General features: G+C 61.4%; 1 protein-coding gene across 1 annotated transcript in view; it reads right to left on the minus strand.

Moving 5' to 3' along the window:
- The window catches only part of RXRA (retinoid X receptor, alpha), a 95,707-nt gene extending 95,146 nt beyond the window's left edge, over positions 1-561 (minus strand). The window contains exon 1 of the mRNA XM_012664722.1: positions 543-561. The gene's annotated coding sequence lies outside the window, so the exon portion shown is untranslated. The remainder of the gene's footprint in view (positions 1-542) is intronic.
- Between the last annotated feature and the right edge of the window lie 13,723 nt (positions 562-14,284).

Raw genomic sequence — 14,284 nt, forward strand, 5'->3', positions numbered from 1 at the left:
CCGCCCGCCGCGAGTTGCGAGCGCCGCGCAAACTTGCAAGTTTGCCTCCGCCAGGGGTTCCCGGGAGCCGCGCGGGGGCGGCGTGGGAGGCGGCCGCGGCGGGCGCGGGGCGGGGGCGGGCGCAGAACTCCCTCCCGGCCTGCCAAAAACACACGCGCGCACACGCGCGCGCGCGGCCGGCGAGGGAGGAGGAGAGCGGGCCCGGAGCCCGGCGGCCGGGCCATTGTCTGCGGCGGCCACACAAAGCGGCCGGGCGGTGGCCGCGCGGGGACCCCGGCCCGGGCCCGGCGGTGCGGAGCGCGGGAGGACGGCCCCAGCACCCACACCTCGCCCACTCCCGCGACGCGTGGGGAAACTGAGGCCCGGGAGTGGCGGCGAGCCCCAACGCCAGAGCAGGGGCCCCTCTGTCAGGGGAGTGTCTACTCTTTCGGACGCCCCCCAGTCCACTTCCCCACCTCACGCCGGAGACCCCCCAGCCCTCCCCCCTCGCCTGGACCCCCCACGGACCGACCCACGGGCCAACGCGAGGGGGAGGGGCTCACGCTTGCACACAGCCCGGACTTCTCGGACCCCTCCTCCCAGGCAGCGAGCTGCAAGAGTGGGACAGGACTTTGTGGCTGGTGGCTATTTTTATACCTTGGGTAGTTCTCTGCCCTGACTTCCAAATTCATAGTTTGTTTGTTTAAAAACGAAAGGAAGCACTCCTGCCCCAGGACAGCTTGGGCCTCTTCCGCCGCCGTCCTGGGCGGCTGGAATTCGGGTTTGGGTGTGAGCTACCTGCCCGGAGCCAAGCCGGCCTTCGCGGGCAGTCGCAGCCACGGCCGCCCCCCTGGCTGGCCGGACACCCCGCCTCCCTCCTCGCCACACCCCTTGCGCATGGCCCGGTTAGACCCAGGGTCCAGGGGGTGCAGGCGCGGGCTCTGCCAGGCAGAGGGGCTTGCCGGAGTCTCGGAGGCTGCACGCGGTTCCCGGGTCGGGCTGTGCACAGGGAGGGCAGTGATGACCAGGTACAGAAGGCCATCACACTGCCCAGAGACAGCCACAGCTTGACTGGAGAGGGTGTCCTGCTGCCTGGGTTTACCACTGTCACCAGGGTGACCACCCTCTGGGATTCACTTTCCTCCTCTGTGAAATGGGGCAGAAGCAGGACCCTCCTAAAGCCAACCACCAAGAGCCAGATCCCAGGAGGGCCACTATGGCCTGTCCAGGAGGGAGGCCCTCACTCCACGTGGGGCAGGGGCACCCCTGGGGGACCGTGAGGGTGAGCCCTGGTTGGGCAGCCCGCCCCCAGCAGAGGCCCACGTGGGCAGCTCTCTCCGCCCTTCCCCTATTAGCTGGCTCCCTGTCCCCCAGCAGAGGCCCCCCCACCCATACACACACCCTGTCCAGTAGGCAGCCTGCAGCAGCTGGCTTACCTGGGGCTCTCACCCACTCACATCACAACCACAACAAACCTACTGCCCCACCCCACGCACGCCAGCCCCACCTGATGACCTCCTGCCAGAGCAGGGGGTTTTGGGGGGCCGGGGGGACACAGGAAGGAGGCCCCATGAGCGCCGACATATACTGGGCATATGCTGTGGGCCAGGCCCAGCTCCCAGGCCTGCCTCTAGTACCCCAGACCGTGGCACACAATCCGTGGCCCTCTTGGGCCCTGTCCTCCTGGCCTGCATCCGACCTCACAGGCCTCGCAGCACAAGTGGCCAGGAAGAAAAGCCCCCGGGACATGGCGCCCACGCCCTCCCTTGACAGAGTCACTATGAGATCCTCCAGCAGCCGTGAACAGTGGGCACTACTAACCCACCTGACCTGTGGGGACAGATGACGTGCTAGAGCACTTCTACAGCTGGGTGAAGCCAGCGTTTGAACCCAGGGCCCGTCCTTGGGACCGCTGGGCCACCAAGGGTGTCAGCCTGTGCTGGCTTCCTGCCAGGGCTATGGGCTCTGTGAGCTGTGGACAGCCTGTCCACGCTGGTCTCAGGACAGAAAGGATGGGAATGGCGGAGGGCAATGGAAGGAAAATGTGAATAACCCCTGTTTTCCAGTGTTGTGGATCATTTGATCGGTCAACAAACACCTGCGGAGCCCTTACCAAGGGCCGGACCCTGGGCACCCTGGTGGAGCTGTGGGCCCAGATGGACAAGTCACGGGCCAGGTCCCGGTGCTGCCTCTCACCAGCCATGTGGGCTGGCCAGGTTACTTCCCTACTTGTTCCTCAGTTTCCTCATTTGTAAATGGAAACAGCCACACCCTCCCCTCTGAGTCACCGAGATGACTAAATGAGATAATGCGGGGAGAGGCTGGCTCCAAGAGGACCGGTTCAGTAAGTGATAGTTATTGTTACTGTTATGAAATAAGTTAGGCAGGTCACCTGCCCTGCTGAAGCCACAGCCCAGAGAGGAGTTAAGACACACCCGCAAGTTTGAGGATGGTCTTGAGCTGGGTTTTGAGGGTTTTCCACAGGGCATGGTGGCTCACGCCTGTAATCCTAGCACTCTGGGAGGCCGAGGTGGGAGGATCGTTTGAGCTCAGGAGTTCGAGACCAGCCTGAGCAAGAGCAAGACCCTGTCTCTACTAAAAGTAGAAAAAATTAGCCTGGCACGGTGGTGAGTGCAGAAGGATCACTTGAGCCCAGGAGTTGGAGGCTGCAGTGAGCTGTGATGACTCTATGGCAGAGTGTCGGGGCAACAGAGAGAGAGAGAGAGAGAGAAAGACTGTCTCAAAAAAAAAAATGAAGGAGGTTTTTCAGGCAGGGACAGGGGTGAGGCACCCAGGCAGAGGGCCGGCGTGAGCTGTGGTCAGAACACACCGAGCAGTGGGGTGACAGCTTGTCCTGGGGTCCTCAGAGGCCCAGCTGAAGCTCCTGAGGTCACCTCCTCGGTGGGCGACCTGGCTCCCCACCGCGCCCTCCCCTCCCCCAGCCCTTGCACACGTTGGTGCGCAGAGGCAGAGAGGTGCACACATGGCAAATTTCAGCACGGCCCCTCTCGCCCCAGGGAAAGCCGAGGCCTCCTTCCTAAGAAACACCAAAAGGCATCACCCAGCACGTGCCTCTCCCCAGCACTCCTAGGGATGTTTGGGACAGTGGAGAGCATCTGGGGTCCAGAGCCCCACAGATCAGCCCGGGTGCCCACAGGTGGTGAGCGCTCTTAGCCTGGCCTTCCCTGCCCAGGGCGTCAGGGCCGGTGCCGGGAGCTGGAGAAACACTCCCCTCCCCGATGGAAAGTGACGGTGCCGCTTGTTATTTCTGCGGCCACTGTTTTTCACTCTCCCCTCAATTTGGGGCTCTATGGTGCAAATGATCCCACACGAAACCGCCCGGCACGGCGGCTGCCCCATTCGGAGTGCCAGGTCCAAGCGAACCGTGGAAAAAACCACCCTAGCCTTCCTGCCGGGTGCTTCTGCAGCCAAAAGTATTTTTATAGTAATATCCATCTATTTACAAGCTGGGCTCTAAGAGCGTTTTGTTTTTTGTTTTTTGTTTGGAGCTTTTTTTAAAAAATTCCCCTGAAGGATGCTTTTTAAGGTACTTTGGCCTATTTCACGCGCCTGTCTCGGCTCAGTCTTGTAAACAGTCTCGGGAGTCACTGGGTGAATAACTTTCTTAAAGGCCGGTGTCTGTGCTGGCTGGGCAGCCGGGAGCTGGCATCTGGGTGGACGGCTCCAGGCAGCTCCCGGGGCGCTAAGGGGGTGCGGGGCTGCTTCCTGTCCTGTCCCCGACAGGAGGGAGGGCTCGCGTGATCCTGAGCTAAAGGAACCTCACGGAGGCTTGGGGCGCTCAGCCCCCGGCAAGGCAGGCCAGGGAACACTGCACGGCTGTTCTGGACAAGGTGGCCCATCCAGCCCGCCTCTGTCCCAAGCACTCCAGTGCAAAGGGGCCCTTTCTCACCTCCCCTGTGGCTCCTTTGGGGCTAACACTTTCTGTCTGTGGTGACAGGTGACTCAGGCTGGGAGGTGGGGGTGACGCTCAGGGAGGCAGGGGCTCGCCGGAAATCACCCAGCAGGGCGAGATGGAGCTGGGACTAGGACCCAGGGGTCCCATGCCCCCACCCCTGTCATATCTCCTCTCTTCATCCGTCTAGGGGGAAACAGGGAACGGGGGAGGGGAGAAGACGAGAGGACAACCCCTCTGCCCTGCTCTGCTCCGCTGGGAAAGCGTTTGCCGTACAACACTCCGCCCTCCCTGCACACCCAAAGCAGTGGGGGGCTGGAGGGGTCTTTGGAAGGCAGACAGCCTACCTCCGTCACTGTCACTGTGTGGGCTGCTACGTCCAGAAGCCCGGGGAGCTGCACAGGGACTTGAGCCAACCAGTTCAGGTGAGCGAGGCTCAAGGAGATGGGGGCTGGCCCCTGGGGAAGGACCAGGCTTCCCGGGCTGCTCCCACAAGAGCTGGTGGGTCCCCTCCAGGGGCCTCCAAACAGCCAAAGACATGCTCCTGCCGAAACCTAAGGCCAGGTGCAAGGAGTCACAGACCCCCTGGGGAGGGGCCGGAGCCGTTCAGAGAGTCGGGGGAGGAGGACACGGAAGTTTCCGGCACTGTCTCCTCTAACCCCACCACACAGCCCAAGACTCCCGTTTCCCCATTTCACAGGTGGAAACACTGAGACTGAGAGCAGCAGGGACTGACTCCAGATCATGCAGTGGCTCCAGCACCCTGGTCACCGGACCCAGGGCTGAGGTCAGAACCCCGGGAGGGCCTCTGGGCAACCACCAACCTTGCATCTGCCTCTGGTGAGCCGCTCCACCTCCCTGCCGTCACGGTGAGGGGCAGGTCGGCCAGAGCACAGGTGCCAGGTACAACCAGAGTCCAGATGGAAGGGACAGGTTCTAGACTTGGAAAACTGGGTGCTAGGGGAGGTCCCCGGAGTAAGAGGCTATAGCCTGGCTCTACTACTAACTCTCACATGGCCTTTCAACAAGGGCCCCTCTGAGCCTTAGTCTCTTCTTCTATAAAATGGGATAAAAGAACCAGCTAATCACGGAAGCTTTTTAACGAGGAAAGAGAGTATGACCACAGGGAAATGGATGTTAACATATCACAGGAGTTGGGAAGGGCAAAGGCCAAGACTCCCAGGCTGGGTGCCGTCCCAGCCCCATCTGGATCTGAATATGGCACGCCCCCCCACACCGCCCATCAGGTGGGGAGGTGATGTGTTTGATCTGGGCACTTACTATCAACAATTGCCACATAAATCTCCCTGCGTCCGCGCACACATACATACGAGCTGGAGAGACGCAGGGAGGTCTGTGCCCAATCCCCCGGTGTAGCCGACTTGCCCCCATAAAGATAACGGGAAATGATTCATAATATTTATTTGACAGGCATGATATGAACCATAATAGTCTGTGGGGATTAAAAATATCCGTACGTCTCTGTCATCCACCAACGTGGTTTAAATATTATATATGTGGCCTCTGCCGCGGCGGGGGGATGGGAGTGGTTATTAATGGGGCCGTGAAGAGAAGTCGTCTGTGCTGAGGCTGGGAAGTGACCCAGGAGTGTGCCCAGCGCTCGGTGCTTGCATCAAAGGGAACGGCGCTTAAAATTGCTGCTCCCTGACACCCGGCCCCACCCCGCCAGCACCTGGGGGTGCCCGCGAGGGGAGGGCCCGGCTTGGCCCAGGCTGCCTCTTCAGGCATCTCAGAAGAGGCCCAGGCCAGCCCCAGGCCTCAGGATGGAGGCCACGTGTGGGAGGTCCCTGAAGGCCCAGGCCCCACCCTCCCCCGGGCCAGGCCGGCACCCGGCCTCCCCTAGCACAGAGCAGGCAGCACCCCCTGCCCCCACCCGGGCACTCCCAGTTTAAACACCTTTCATGCTCCTCCTTGCCCCAGGGATAAAGTCCACACTCCGAGCAAAGCTCCCGGGGTGCTCCCCCTCCCTCCCTGAGTCATCCCCTCCTGCCACCTGGCCTGCCCACGAGCCGCCCCCTCCCCAGCTGGCCAGGGCTGGGCTGCCCTTCCCACCCAGCCACAGGCCACCCACAGGCCACAGGCACCCGCAGGTCCCTCTGTCCCTCGGCTGGTCACGTCTGTTCTCTCTGGCCTGTGAAGACGCTCAGGGCAGATGCCCCACTCTCCCCACGTCACCGTCACCGTCACCGGAGCTCAGTGTTCACTGAGTGGGGAGCGGGGAGGCTGTTCCTAAGGGGCCTGGCTCCTGCCTCCAAGCCCTGGGGGTGGACACTCGGGACCCCGGTTCACATCTCAGTCCTTCTATACTTACAAAAAACTCTTTTGCTTCCCAAGGCCTCAGTTTACCTGTAAGTACAAAGAGCCTGCGGCCCCAGGGATGGAGGCCCCGTGAAGAGGAGAGGGCAGTTCCCCACGAGGAAGCAATTTAGGGTGCGCTTTGGGAAGCACCAAAGAAGTGACACTGAGAAAATCTCAGGGGGCTGGGGGACTTTTAACCCTACCTCTAGGCCTGCCCTGCCACCCCCGGCCCCCAGGCCCTAACAGATAGACGGCACGGGAGCCGGGCTCAGGCTGATGGATTGCCAGCTCATGGTGACAATTGGCCTTTGTTTCTCCCACTAACGAGGGTCCCCAAAGGAAGCTTCTTAGCTAAGACGCAGGGAGGGCAGGGCTGTCCTGGAAATGAGGTCACCCTGGTCTGCAGCCCTGGCCTCAGCGCCCCTCCTTGGGGCAGGCTGCTCCCCTTTGGGGGAGACCCTGTCCTCCTGAGACCCCTGCCCACCAACAGGCCCAGCTCCTGCTTCCTAGGCAGTGCTGGTGGCCAAGGCACCCATGTGTGGGGCTCTTGCTAGGCCCCTTCACCAGTAAGCACCCAGAACTGGAGGATCCCCACCGTCCCCCACTAGGGCCTCCCTTGGGCAGCGAACCCCTGGGCCTCCTCCTCCTCCTGCTTCCCCCACAGAGCCTGCCGGAGCCCTGCATGCGGTAGACACTCGCAGAGGGGCCGGCTGGCCGCACCTCCTCCCATGACGTGAGCATCGCCGCCCCCACCTGCCTGGGTGATGAGGACCCGGGAAGGGCACAGGGAGAGCGGTCCAGGAGGCCCCATGCCCTGGACAGCCGCCGGGACTGGTGGGCTTCAGAAGGGCTTAGTAAGCAGGCCCTCTCCTCCAATGCCCTCCGTGTGGAAGGGGGTCTTCACATGGGGAGCCACGCCCTGGCTGAAGCCACTGGGGCCCTCAGAGCCAGCCCACGGGGCCCCAGAGAGCGACAGACCACCCAAATCTGGAAGGACAATCCCAGTGTCCCAGACCTGGGCCTCTTGCCCTGGGTGCTCAGACCCGGAGCTTTCAGAACAACTCGGACGGGCTGGGGCATCCAGGAAAGGGAGCCAAAGGCCCCCAAGTCAGCCCCTGCCCTGCCGGCAGCAAGGAAAAGACCAGAAATCCGTTTGATGTCCACATCCAGGAGCCAGCTGTCTGCACTGTGGGTTCCAGCGCGGCTGCTGGAGGTTCGCTGTGGTTGTTGGGGCCGTTGCTGTTGGGGGTGTTAGTGTGTTTCTTGTTTGATGCTCGCAGGCTGATCACACATGTGTATCTGTGATCAGTCAGGGCTGGGGGCGGGGGCAGGGATCCTGGCTGTGAGGGGCCCAGGGATCAGACCCATCTAAGCCCCCTCTGCGATGGTCTCAGTTTCCCCCTCTGACCGGGCTGGTCAGGTGGCTCCCTCCTGTAAATCAAATGAGATAATGTCTATAAAGCCACCAGCCCAGGCCTGCCCTGAGTGAGTGCCAGTAAACAGTCTCGTCCGTGGCACTGTCAGCGGACGGTGGCGAAGCTCTCCGCGGCGTGTCCCGCCGGGGAGCATCTCTGCCCCCCCGCCCAGGGGCGTGGTCCGTGGAGAGCCCAGCAGTTTTGTGAAAGGAAACTTGCCCCTGGCCAGACCCAGCATTGCCCACTTTAAGCCATGTGGCCAGAAATTTCCAGATCGTCCTGGAGTCGATAGACTTGTCCCTGATATTCCAGGGCACTTGGATTCTCGGAGGACGCAGGTCCGTTTTCGCTGAGTCCACCCGCAGATGGGACGGTGGGCGGCTCGCTGCTGCCCCGAGAACTGAGCTGTGTTCGGGGTTCTCCCCCAGGAGCTGGACCTGGCTGCTTTGGCCCCTGGGACTCGGCTCTTAAGAGGTTTCCCACTCAGACAGGCAGCAGGGCAGCAGGAGTCCACCAGTCGGCCCCCAGGGTCAGTCAGAGCCGGCAGTTCCTGGGCACAGGGTGGCCGCGTGGACTCAGCAGAGAGGTGAGCTCTTGCCTTGCCACCCACTACATGTCACAACTCAGGAGAGAGAATGAGCTGAGAGCCCCAGGCGGAGGCGCTGTCCCTGCACGAGGTGGTCTGCTCCCCCGAGCTCCTGGCACGCGACCAACCAGCGTGGGTGCTCCCTGCTCTCCCAGTGCAGAGAGACGCTAGCTGACTGCACGCGCTGTCCCCTGCCGTCCTGGGCTTCGGAGCCAGTGGGGTGCCTAGATCCGTCCAGCCCGTGTGCAGCAGGCTGTCCTTCCCCCCAACCTCCGTGTCCCCACGTGTGCACTGGAAATAATGTACTGCTAGGTGAAAACGAAAGGCAGCTTAAAATCACAACAGAAGGAATCCAATTATAAATGTATACGCAGAAATCTGGAAAGATTAGTTAGTGGTGTTGGATTTGAGTACTGGAGCTACCGGGGGGTCTCGTGTCCTCTTTTGTACTTTCCCGTTTTCCACAAGAAGCTTTTATTACTTTTATAATCAGAAGAAACTGGGGTGAACAGTAGAGTGTCGTCCGGAACCCAGTTCCCGGAGCCTGCAGCCAACCCCAGCTGGCCCGGCTGCCGAGGCCCCCACCCTGCCCCACCCCGGCACCCCCAGGGGCCGCCTGGACATGGCTGTGTCTCTGGAGCCTTCTCCTCTCCTCTCTCAGCAACCCCTGTGCCCTACGCCCTCCTCATCAAGCAGGGCTCCCAGCCCCCCACCATCCAGCCACCCCTTCCCCAGGGCAGGCTCCACTCCGTCAGTGTCGTTCCAGAAACATCCATGTCTACTTTGTACCAATAAGAACACTCTCGCCCTTCCCTCTTCCCGCCGCCATTGTATCGACCTGATCTGCCCACCTGTCACTGGGCCAGGCAAGACTAATAATACACCTAATTTCACAAGCACAGAAGGTTACATCTAAATGGCCAAAATATTTGGACCACAGCAAGACAAATGAGTTCATTTCAGTGGTTTTAAAAGCTGACGCAGAAGCCACTTGGCGCGTGTTCACGGCTCGCTCTCGCCAGCACCACTGAACAGCTGGGCTCGTCCAGGACAGCGCTGCGGACCCCTGCTCCGCCCGCCAGCGAGGGGTCCAGGGCGAGGAGGGAGCACAGTGCACGGGCCAGGCAGCCGCCCCGTTCCAGGGGCAGCATCCGACACACCGTTGTCAGACACGGGCTCACTCGCGGGGCACGGGACAGCAGGCACTTTGGGCGCTTAGTGAGGGACGAGGACCCTGCCTCCGAAGGTGGGATTTCCCAGGTCTGCAGGGCCTTGATGGCCAGGCCGAGGGGCACTTGGGTGACAAGCGTTGGTGCCACGACCCCGAGCCCCCCCTCCCAGGTGCTCCGTTCTGGGGCCAGAGACCCATTTTGCCGAGGGGGAGGCGAGGCTCGGCGGTGGGGAGCGCCTTGCTTCGCACCGCAGCGCCACCAGGCCTGCCCGAGAAGCCGCCACGGCTGACTCCCAGGGGACCAAGCTGGCCTGACCTCCTCGGTGGGGGAGTCTGGCAGGGCCCCCGGCCAGCTCTGCCGCTGGGCCCATGCCGCCTGCGCCCAAGGAGAGCCAGCGGCCTCGGCCAGCCCAGCCTGCCTTCCAGGGGACTGCAGAGCAACACTGAGCCCCCCGCCCCAGGCAAGATGCAAGAGGCCCCACACACCACGAGGCCTCCCTTTCCCCCACCCCACCCAGCCCTCCAGTTTTACACTGGGGAGGGGGGACGCTTAGGCCCACTGGCAGGGGCCCCATAGGCCTCCTGAGCCTCAGAAACTTCTACAGCAGACTTGAGTCTATGGAGGCTGCCCCCACATTGACTCCCCTTTGGCGAGGGGGATTAGTGCCCGTGGGGGGTCTGCCTGGAGGATGCCTCAGCCTTCCCTGAAGCCTTTTGTCTGGGAAACACTCAAGTGAGCACTGGGGGCAGCTGAGCAAAGGCCTAACAGGATTTCTTGGCCCTGCCACTCCTGGGATTACCCCTTTGGAGTCAGGAGAGGAATTAACATCGGCTGCCCTCCCGGGGCCGGACCACCCACCTGAGCTGCTCCGAATGACTTTATTTTTGCACTCAACCCTCCGTCATCGCTAAGCTGGACTTCAGGCCAGCCGGCCCCGGTGCCGGGACAGACGGCCAGCTCTCTCCGTGAGCCAGGCAGCCTCCGCGCTGCTGCTGGGGGCCCACGCCGCTGGCGGGGCAGAGAGAGCTGGGTCTTCTGAGCACCCCGTGCTCAACCCCAGTGTGCCGTGAGGCTGGAGGCAAGCACGGGGCTGCTCAGCCCTCCCTGCCTCCAATCTGGAGGGTCTGCTGGAGGCAGAGGCGGCGTGGACGGGTGTGAGGTCACAGCGGGTGTGCAGTGCCGCTGAGCGCCATCGCAGGGATGGGCAGGTGATGCCGGCAAACAATGCTGCTGACTCTAACCCAGCCTGGAATCTCTTTCAAGTGGACCCTCCAACGGACGACACCGGGCTTGCCGGGTCCCGTGTGGCGCGCCCCTGGGCGCTGAAACTGCCCCCAGGTGGCCACAGGCCTTCACTCGGGGCTGCAAGGTGTCCTGGGCATCTGCGCTGTGGTTACCTCCAGGGGGTGTGGCTGTCCCCAGGGGCCCAGGGTAACTTTTGGCTTCTTCCCCCCAAAACAGAGCCCAAAGGGCAAGACCTCTGTGCCTCAGTGACCCACATTCCCCAGGGCCTGCCAGGGCAGGTCGGAGCCCCGTGTGGCTGAGGGATTTGTGTCTTGGCCTGGGGGCGGGCAGACCTGGGCACCACCACCTCCTGGCTGTGTGTCCCGGGACACATCACTGCTCTGAGCCTCTGTTTCCTCACCTGAAAAATGGGCACCACCCCTTAGGGTGGGTCTAGACCCAAAGAGCGTGGCACAGTATACATCCAGAGCAAACAGTACATTTTTCTTAAAAAGAAATTTGACTGCAGGAGGAAGAGAAGGGAATTCCCAGAGACTCCCCAAATTTTATCCGTGCGGCCAAGGAAGGAGGCTGAGTCTTCTCCTATAAGCAGTGTGCCCGGACTTCGGAGATGGCCTCCTGCCTGCCGTCTTTGCCATGGTCTCTTCAGAAGGAGGTGCCGCTCTAGCCGCCGTGGGCCTGACCCCGCCCCTGGCCAGCACCTCCAGCTAGAACAAGAGGACACCGATGGCGCTGCTGCATCAGCCTCAAGCCTGTTTCCCACATGGTCACCAAGAGCTGCCCAGCCCACTGGGAAGGCCACAGCTTTTGGCAGCAGTGAGACCCGTGTGGGACTTTCCACTCCTCTGTAGATCAGTCGTGGGACTGTGGGCCCGTGGGCCTGGGAACGCTCCTGGCACCTCTACACCTCCTGTCCTGTCTGCAAACAGGGCAATAAAGTCTCTGCAAGGCTCAGCATGAGGAGGCGACAACAGCATTGTGTGCCGTGCCATTAGGTGATTGTCAGGAGTCAGCCTGGACGAGGACACAAAGATCCCCCGGTGAGAGAAGGGCAGGCTGAGTGCCAGCCATGCGGACCGGGGCTGTTACTGTGGGCACGAAGAAGCAGAGTTCCAGAGACGGGACCTCCCAGAGACCCAGACCGGTGGCCTGGAGCAATGGCGCCAGAGGCACAACAGGACGGTGCTGGCTGGTCTTGCCAGCAACCAGAGAGGATGAGTGGACAGAAGGCGCGGGGCTACAGGCAGGCAGGGTGGCTTCCGAAAGGAGGAGCTGGGTGGAGTGGACGGAGTGCGGGGAAACGGGGCGCGTGGGAATCCGTGGGGTTCCTCGCCCTTTCCACAGCAGGCCAGCACTACACGAACTCACCCAGGTACGGCCCTGCGTCTGCCCCGTGCGTGGAAACGAAATCCCATGTGACCTCTCTGAAAGTGGGGAATAAAGACGCGATCTAAAAATGACCCTGCATGTTGACATTCATGGGATGTGGTGCCAAGGCAGTGCTTAGAGGGAAATTTATAGCTTTCAGTGCTTCTGTTGGAAAAGAAAAAAGATCTGGAATAATGACCTAAGGTTTCACCTTAAGATAATTAAAAAGATAAAAAGAAGAGCAAACTAAATCCAGAGTAAGTAGAAGAAAGGAAATAAAAAAGATAAGAGTAAAACCCAAGGAAATGGAAACATCACCACCATCATCATCACCACCACCAACACCACCACCACCAGCACCATCATCACCACCACCATCTTCATCATCTTCATCACCACCATCCTCATCATTATGGCATCCACTCTCAGTGTGAAGCAACTGCCCTGAGCTTGTGCCCCTCTGACGCCAGTGCTCTTAGAATCCCCATAGAACCATTGAAGAAACCAAGGCACACAGTGACTCGTCTACACTGACCCTGAGAGAAGCATCAGGCCTTAGCTGTAAGGTGGTCTACACCACACCCCTTTCCCAAGTGGTCTCTCCTGAAGCACCTGCTCCCCTAGTCTCTATGCGGCTGTCACAGCCCCTCAGTCCTCCCCACAGACTTGGAAGGGAGGCTTTATTATCCCCAAACTGGAGTCAGAGGATCAGGGTTACAGCGAGGGACAGCCTGGGTGTGACAGGGGCCCAGTCTCTTGCTTTCAGCATTCTCCCTGGTCCTGAGAAGCTGAGCTTGGAGAGCAGTCAGCAAGAGGCCACGCAGAGCAGGTGATGGCGGTGCCGTCTACACTGATCAAATTAACTGGATAATTGCCACTTCATGGGGGTTGGTGTTGACACACCTTGCACTGGCGTATTAACAGAGGCTTTACCCGGGCCTCTCCGGGAGGCTCCTCTGGCTGGTAAGCACAGGCCCCGCTCTCCCAGCCGGGGCACCAGGGCCCCCTTTTCTAGCGGGGGCGGGGGTATGGCGGAGGAGCGAGGCTAATTGACCGTCCGAGGTCACGGAGCGACCCTTGGATGAGGTGGGAGAAGCCCCGCACCTGCCCGCTGCCTCCGGCTCTGATGACTAAATCACCCCAAAGAGACATGTGTGATTTCATTTCTATTTCATCTGCAGGAGGGGGAAAAATCAATGTTTGCTAAATGAAAAGGAAAAAGATCGGCAGGAGGAAAATGTATTTTCAACTTTTAATAGCGTAGTATCGACAATGACGAGTCAAAGTGAAACAGCCGGCCCACTGGCCGTGGAGCTGGGCGGGGATGGGGGGCCGAGATCTTGGCAACCGGGCGCCAGGCCAGTGAGGGACGGTGCGGGGGGCACAGACTGAGGCCAACAGACACCCCTCTGCTGAGTGAGCCCCCAGCTGGAGGCCCCCGAGTGGGCAGAGGGGGCAGCTGGGAGACCAGGGAGGGGACCCCGCGGGCAGCTGGGGAAGAGGCAGCCAGGGTGCCACCCTCCTGCAGAGCCCGCGCACTGCTCGGCCGCCGCGAGCGCAGGCGGCAGAGAGCCGGCTGGGGTCCTGCAGCAGGGCGCCTCCACCCAGGTCTCCTGGGGGCTCTGTGGGAAGGGTCTGGCTTTCCTCATCCCTTCACTCTGGTTTCCGTTTAGAGAGAGCGTTGATGAGCATCTGCCTGGCACAGGGCCTGACGCTGGGACGCAGCAGTGGCCAGGTGACTGCCCCTGCCCGGGGGAAGATGGTTCGGCGATGACAGTGATAGATGGCAAGCGTTGCGGGGGTGGCGATGGGGGTGTTGAGCAGGCTGGGGGTCGGAGGAGGCTTCCTGAGGAAGGGACGTGGCGCGAGTCTCGCGTTGGCGGAGCAGAAAGAAGGGAAGCGCGTTTCCAGCTGCAGGAGCCACAGGATTGGAGGCCGGAGCCAGGAGAGGGTCCGGAAGGGAGAGGAACGGCCGGGCCTGGAGGTCCCGCTGCAGGGAGAGGGGGCCACACCCCGGACCTGCCTCCCCAAAGCCAGGGACCCTGCACTGGGAGCTCGGACGAGTTTGTGTCAGGGCACGTCTGGGTTTGGGGAGGCAGGAAGCACGTACAATTTGCAGGCCTCTAAGGAAACCAGTGCAAATGCAGGGATATGAAATTAGGTGTCAGGCCTTAGAGGAAGGCCCTGCAAGGGGGGACAAGATGCCCAGGCTTCGCTAGCCTCACGCAAGCCCACGTCCATCCCCGCGCCTTCGTGCCCCGCCATTGCTCTTAAAAGCCCTTTTCCT

This window comes from Propithecus coquereli, unplaced genomic scaffold (assembly GCF_000956105.1).
Source record: "Propithecus coquereli isolate 6110/MARCELLA unplaced genomic scaffold, Pcoq_1.0 Scaffold908, whole genome shotgun sequence".
Classification (NCBI taxonomy): domain Eukaryota; kingdom Metazoa; phylum Chordata; class Mammalia; order Primates; family Indriidae; genus Propithecus; species Propithecus coquereli.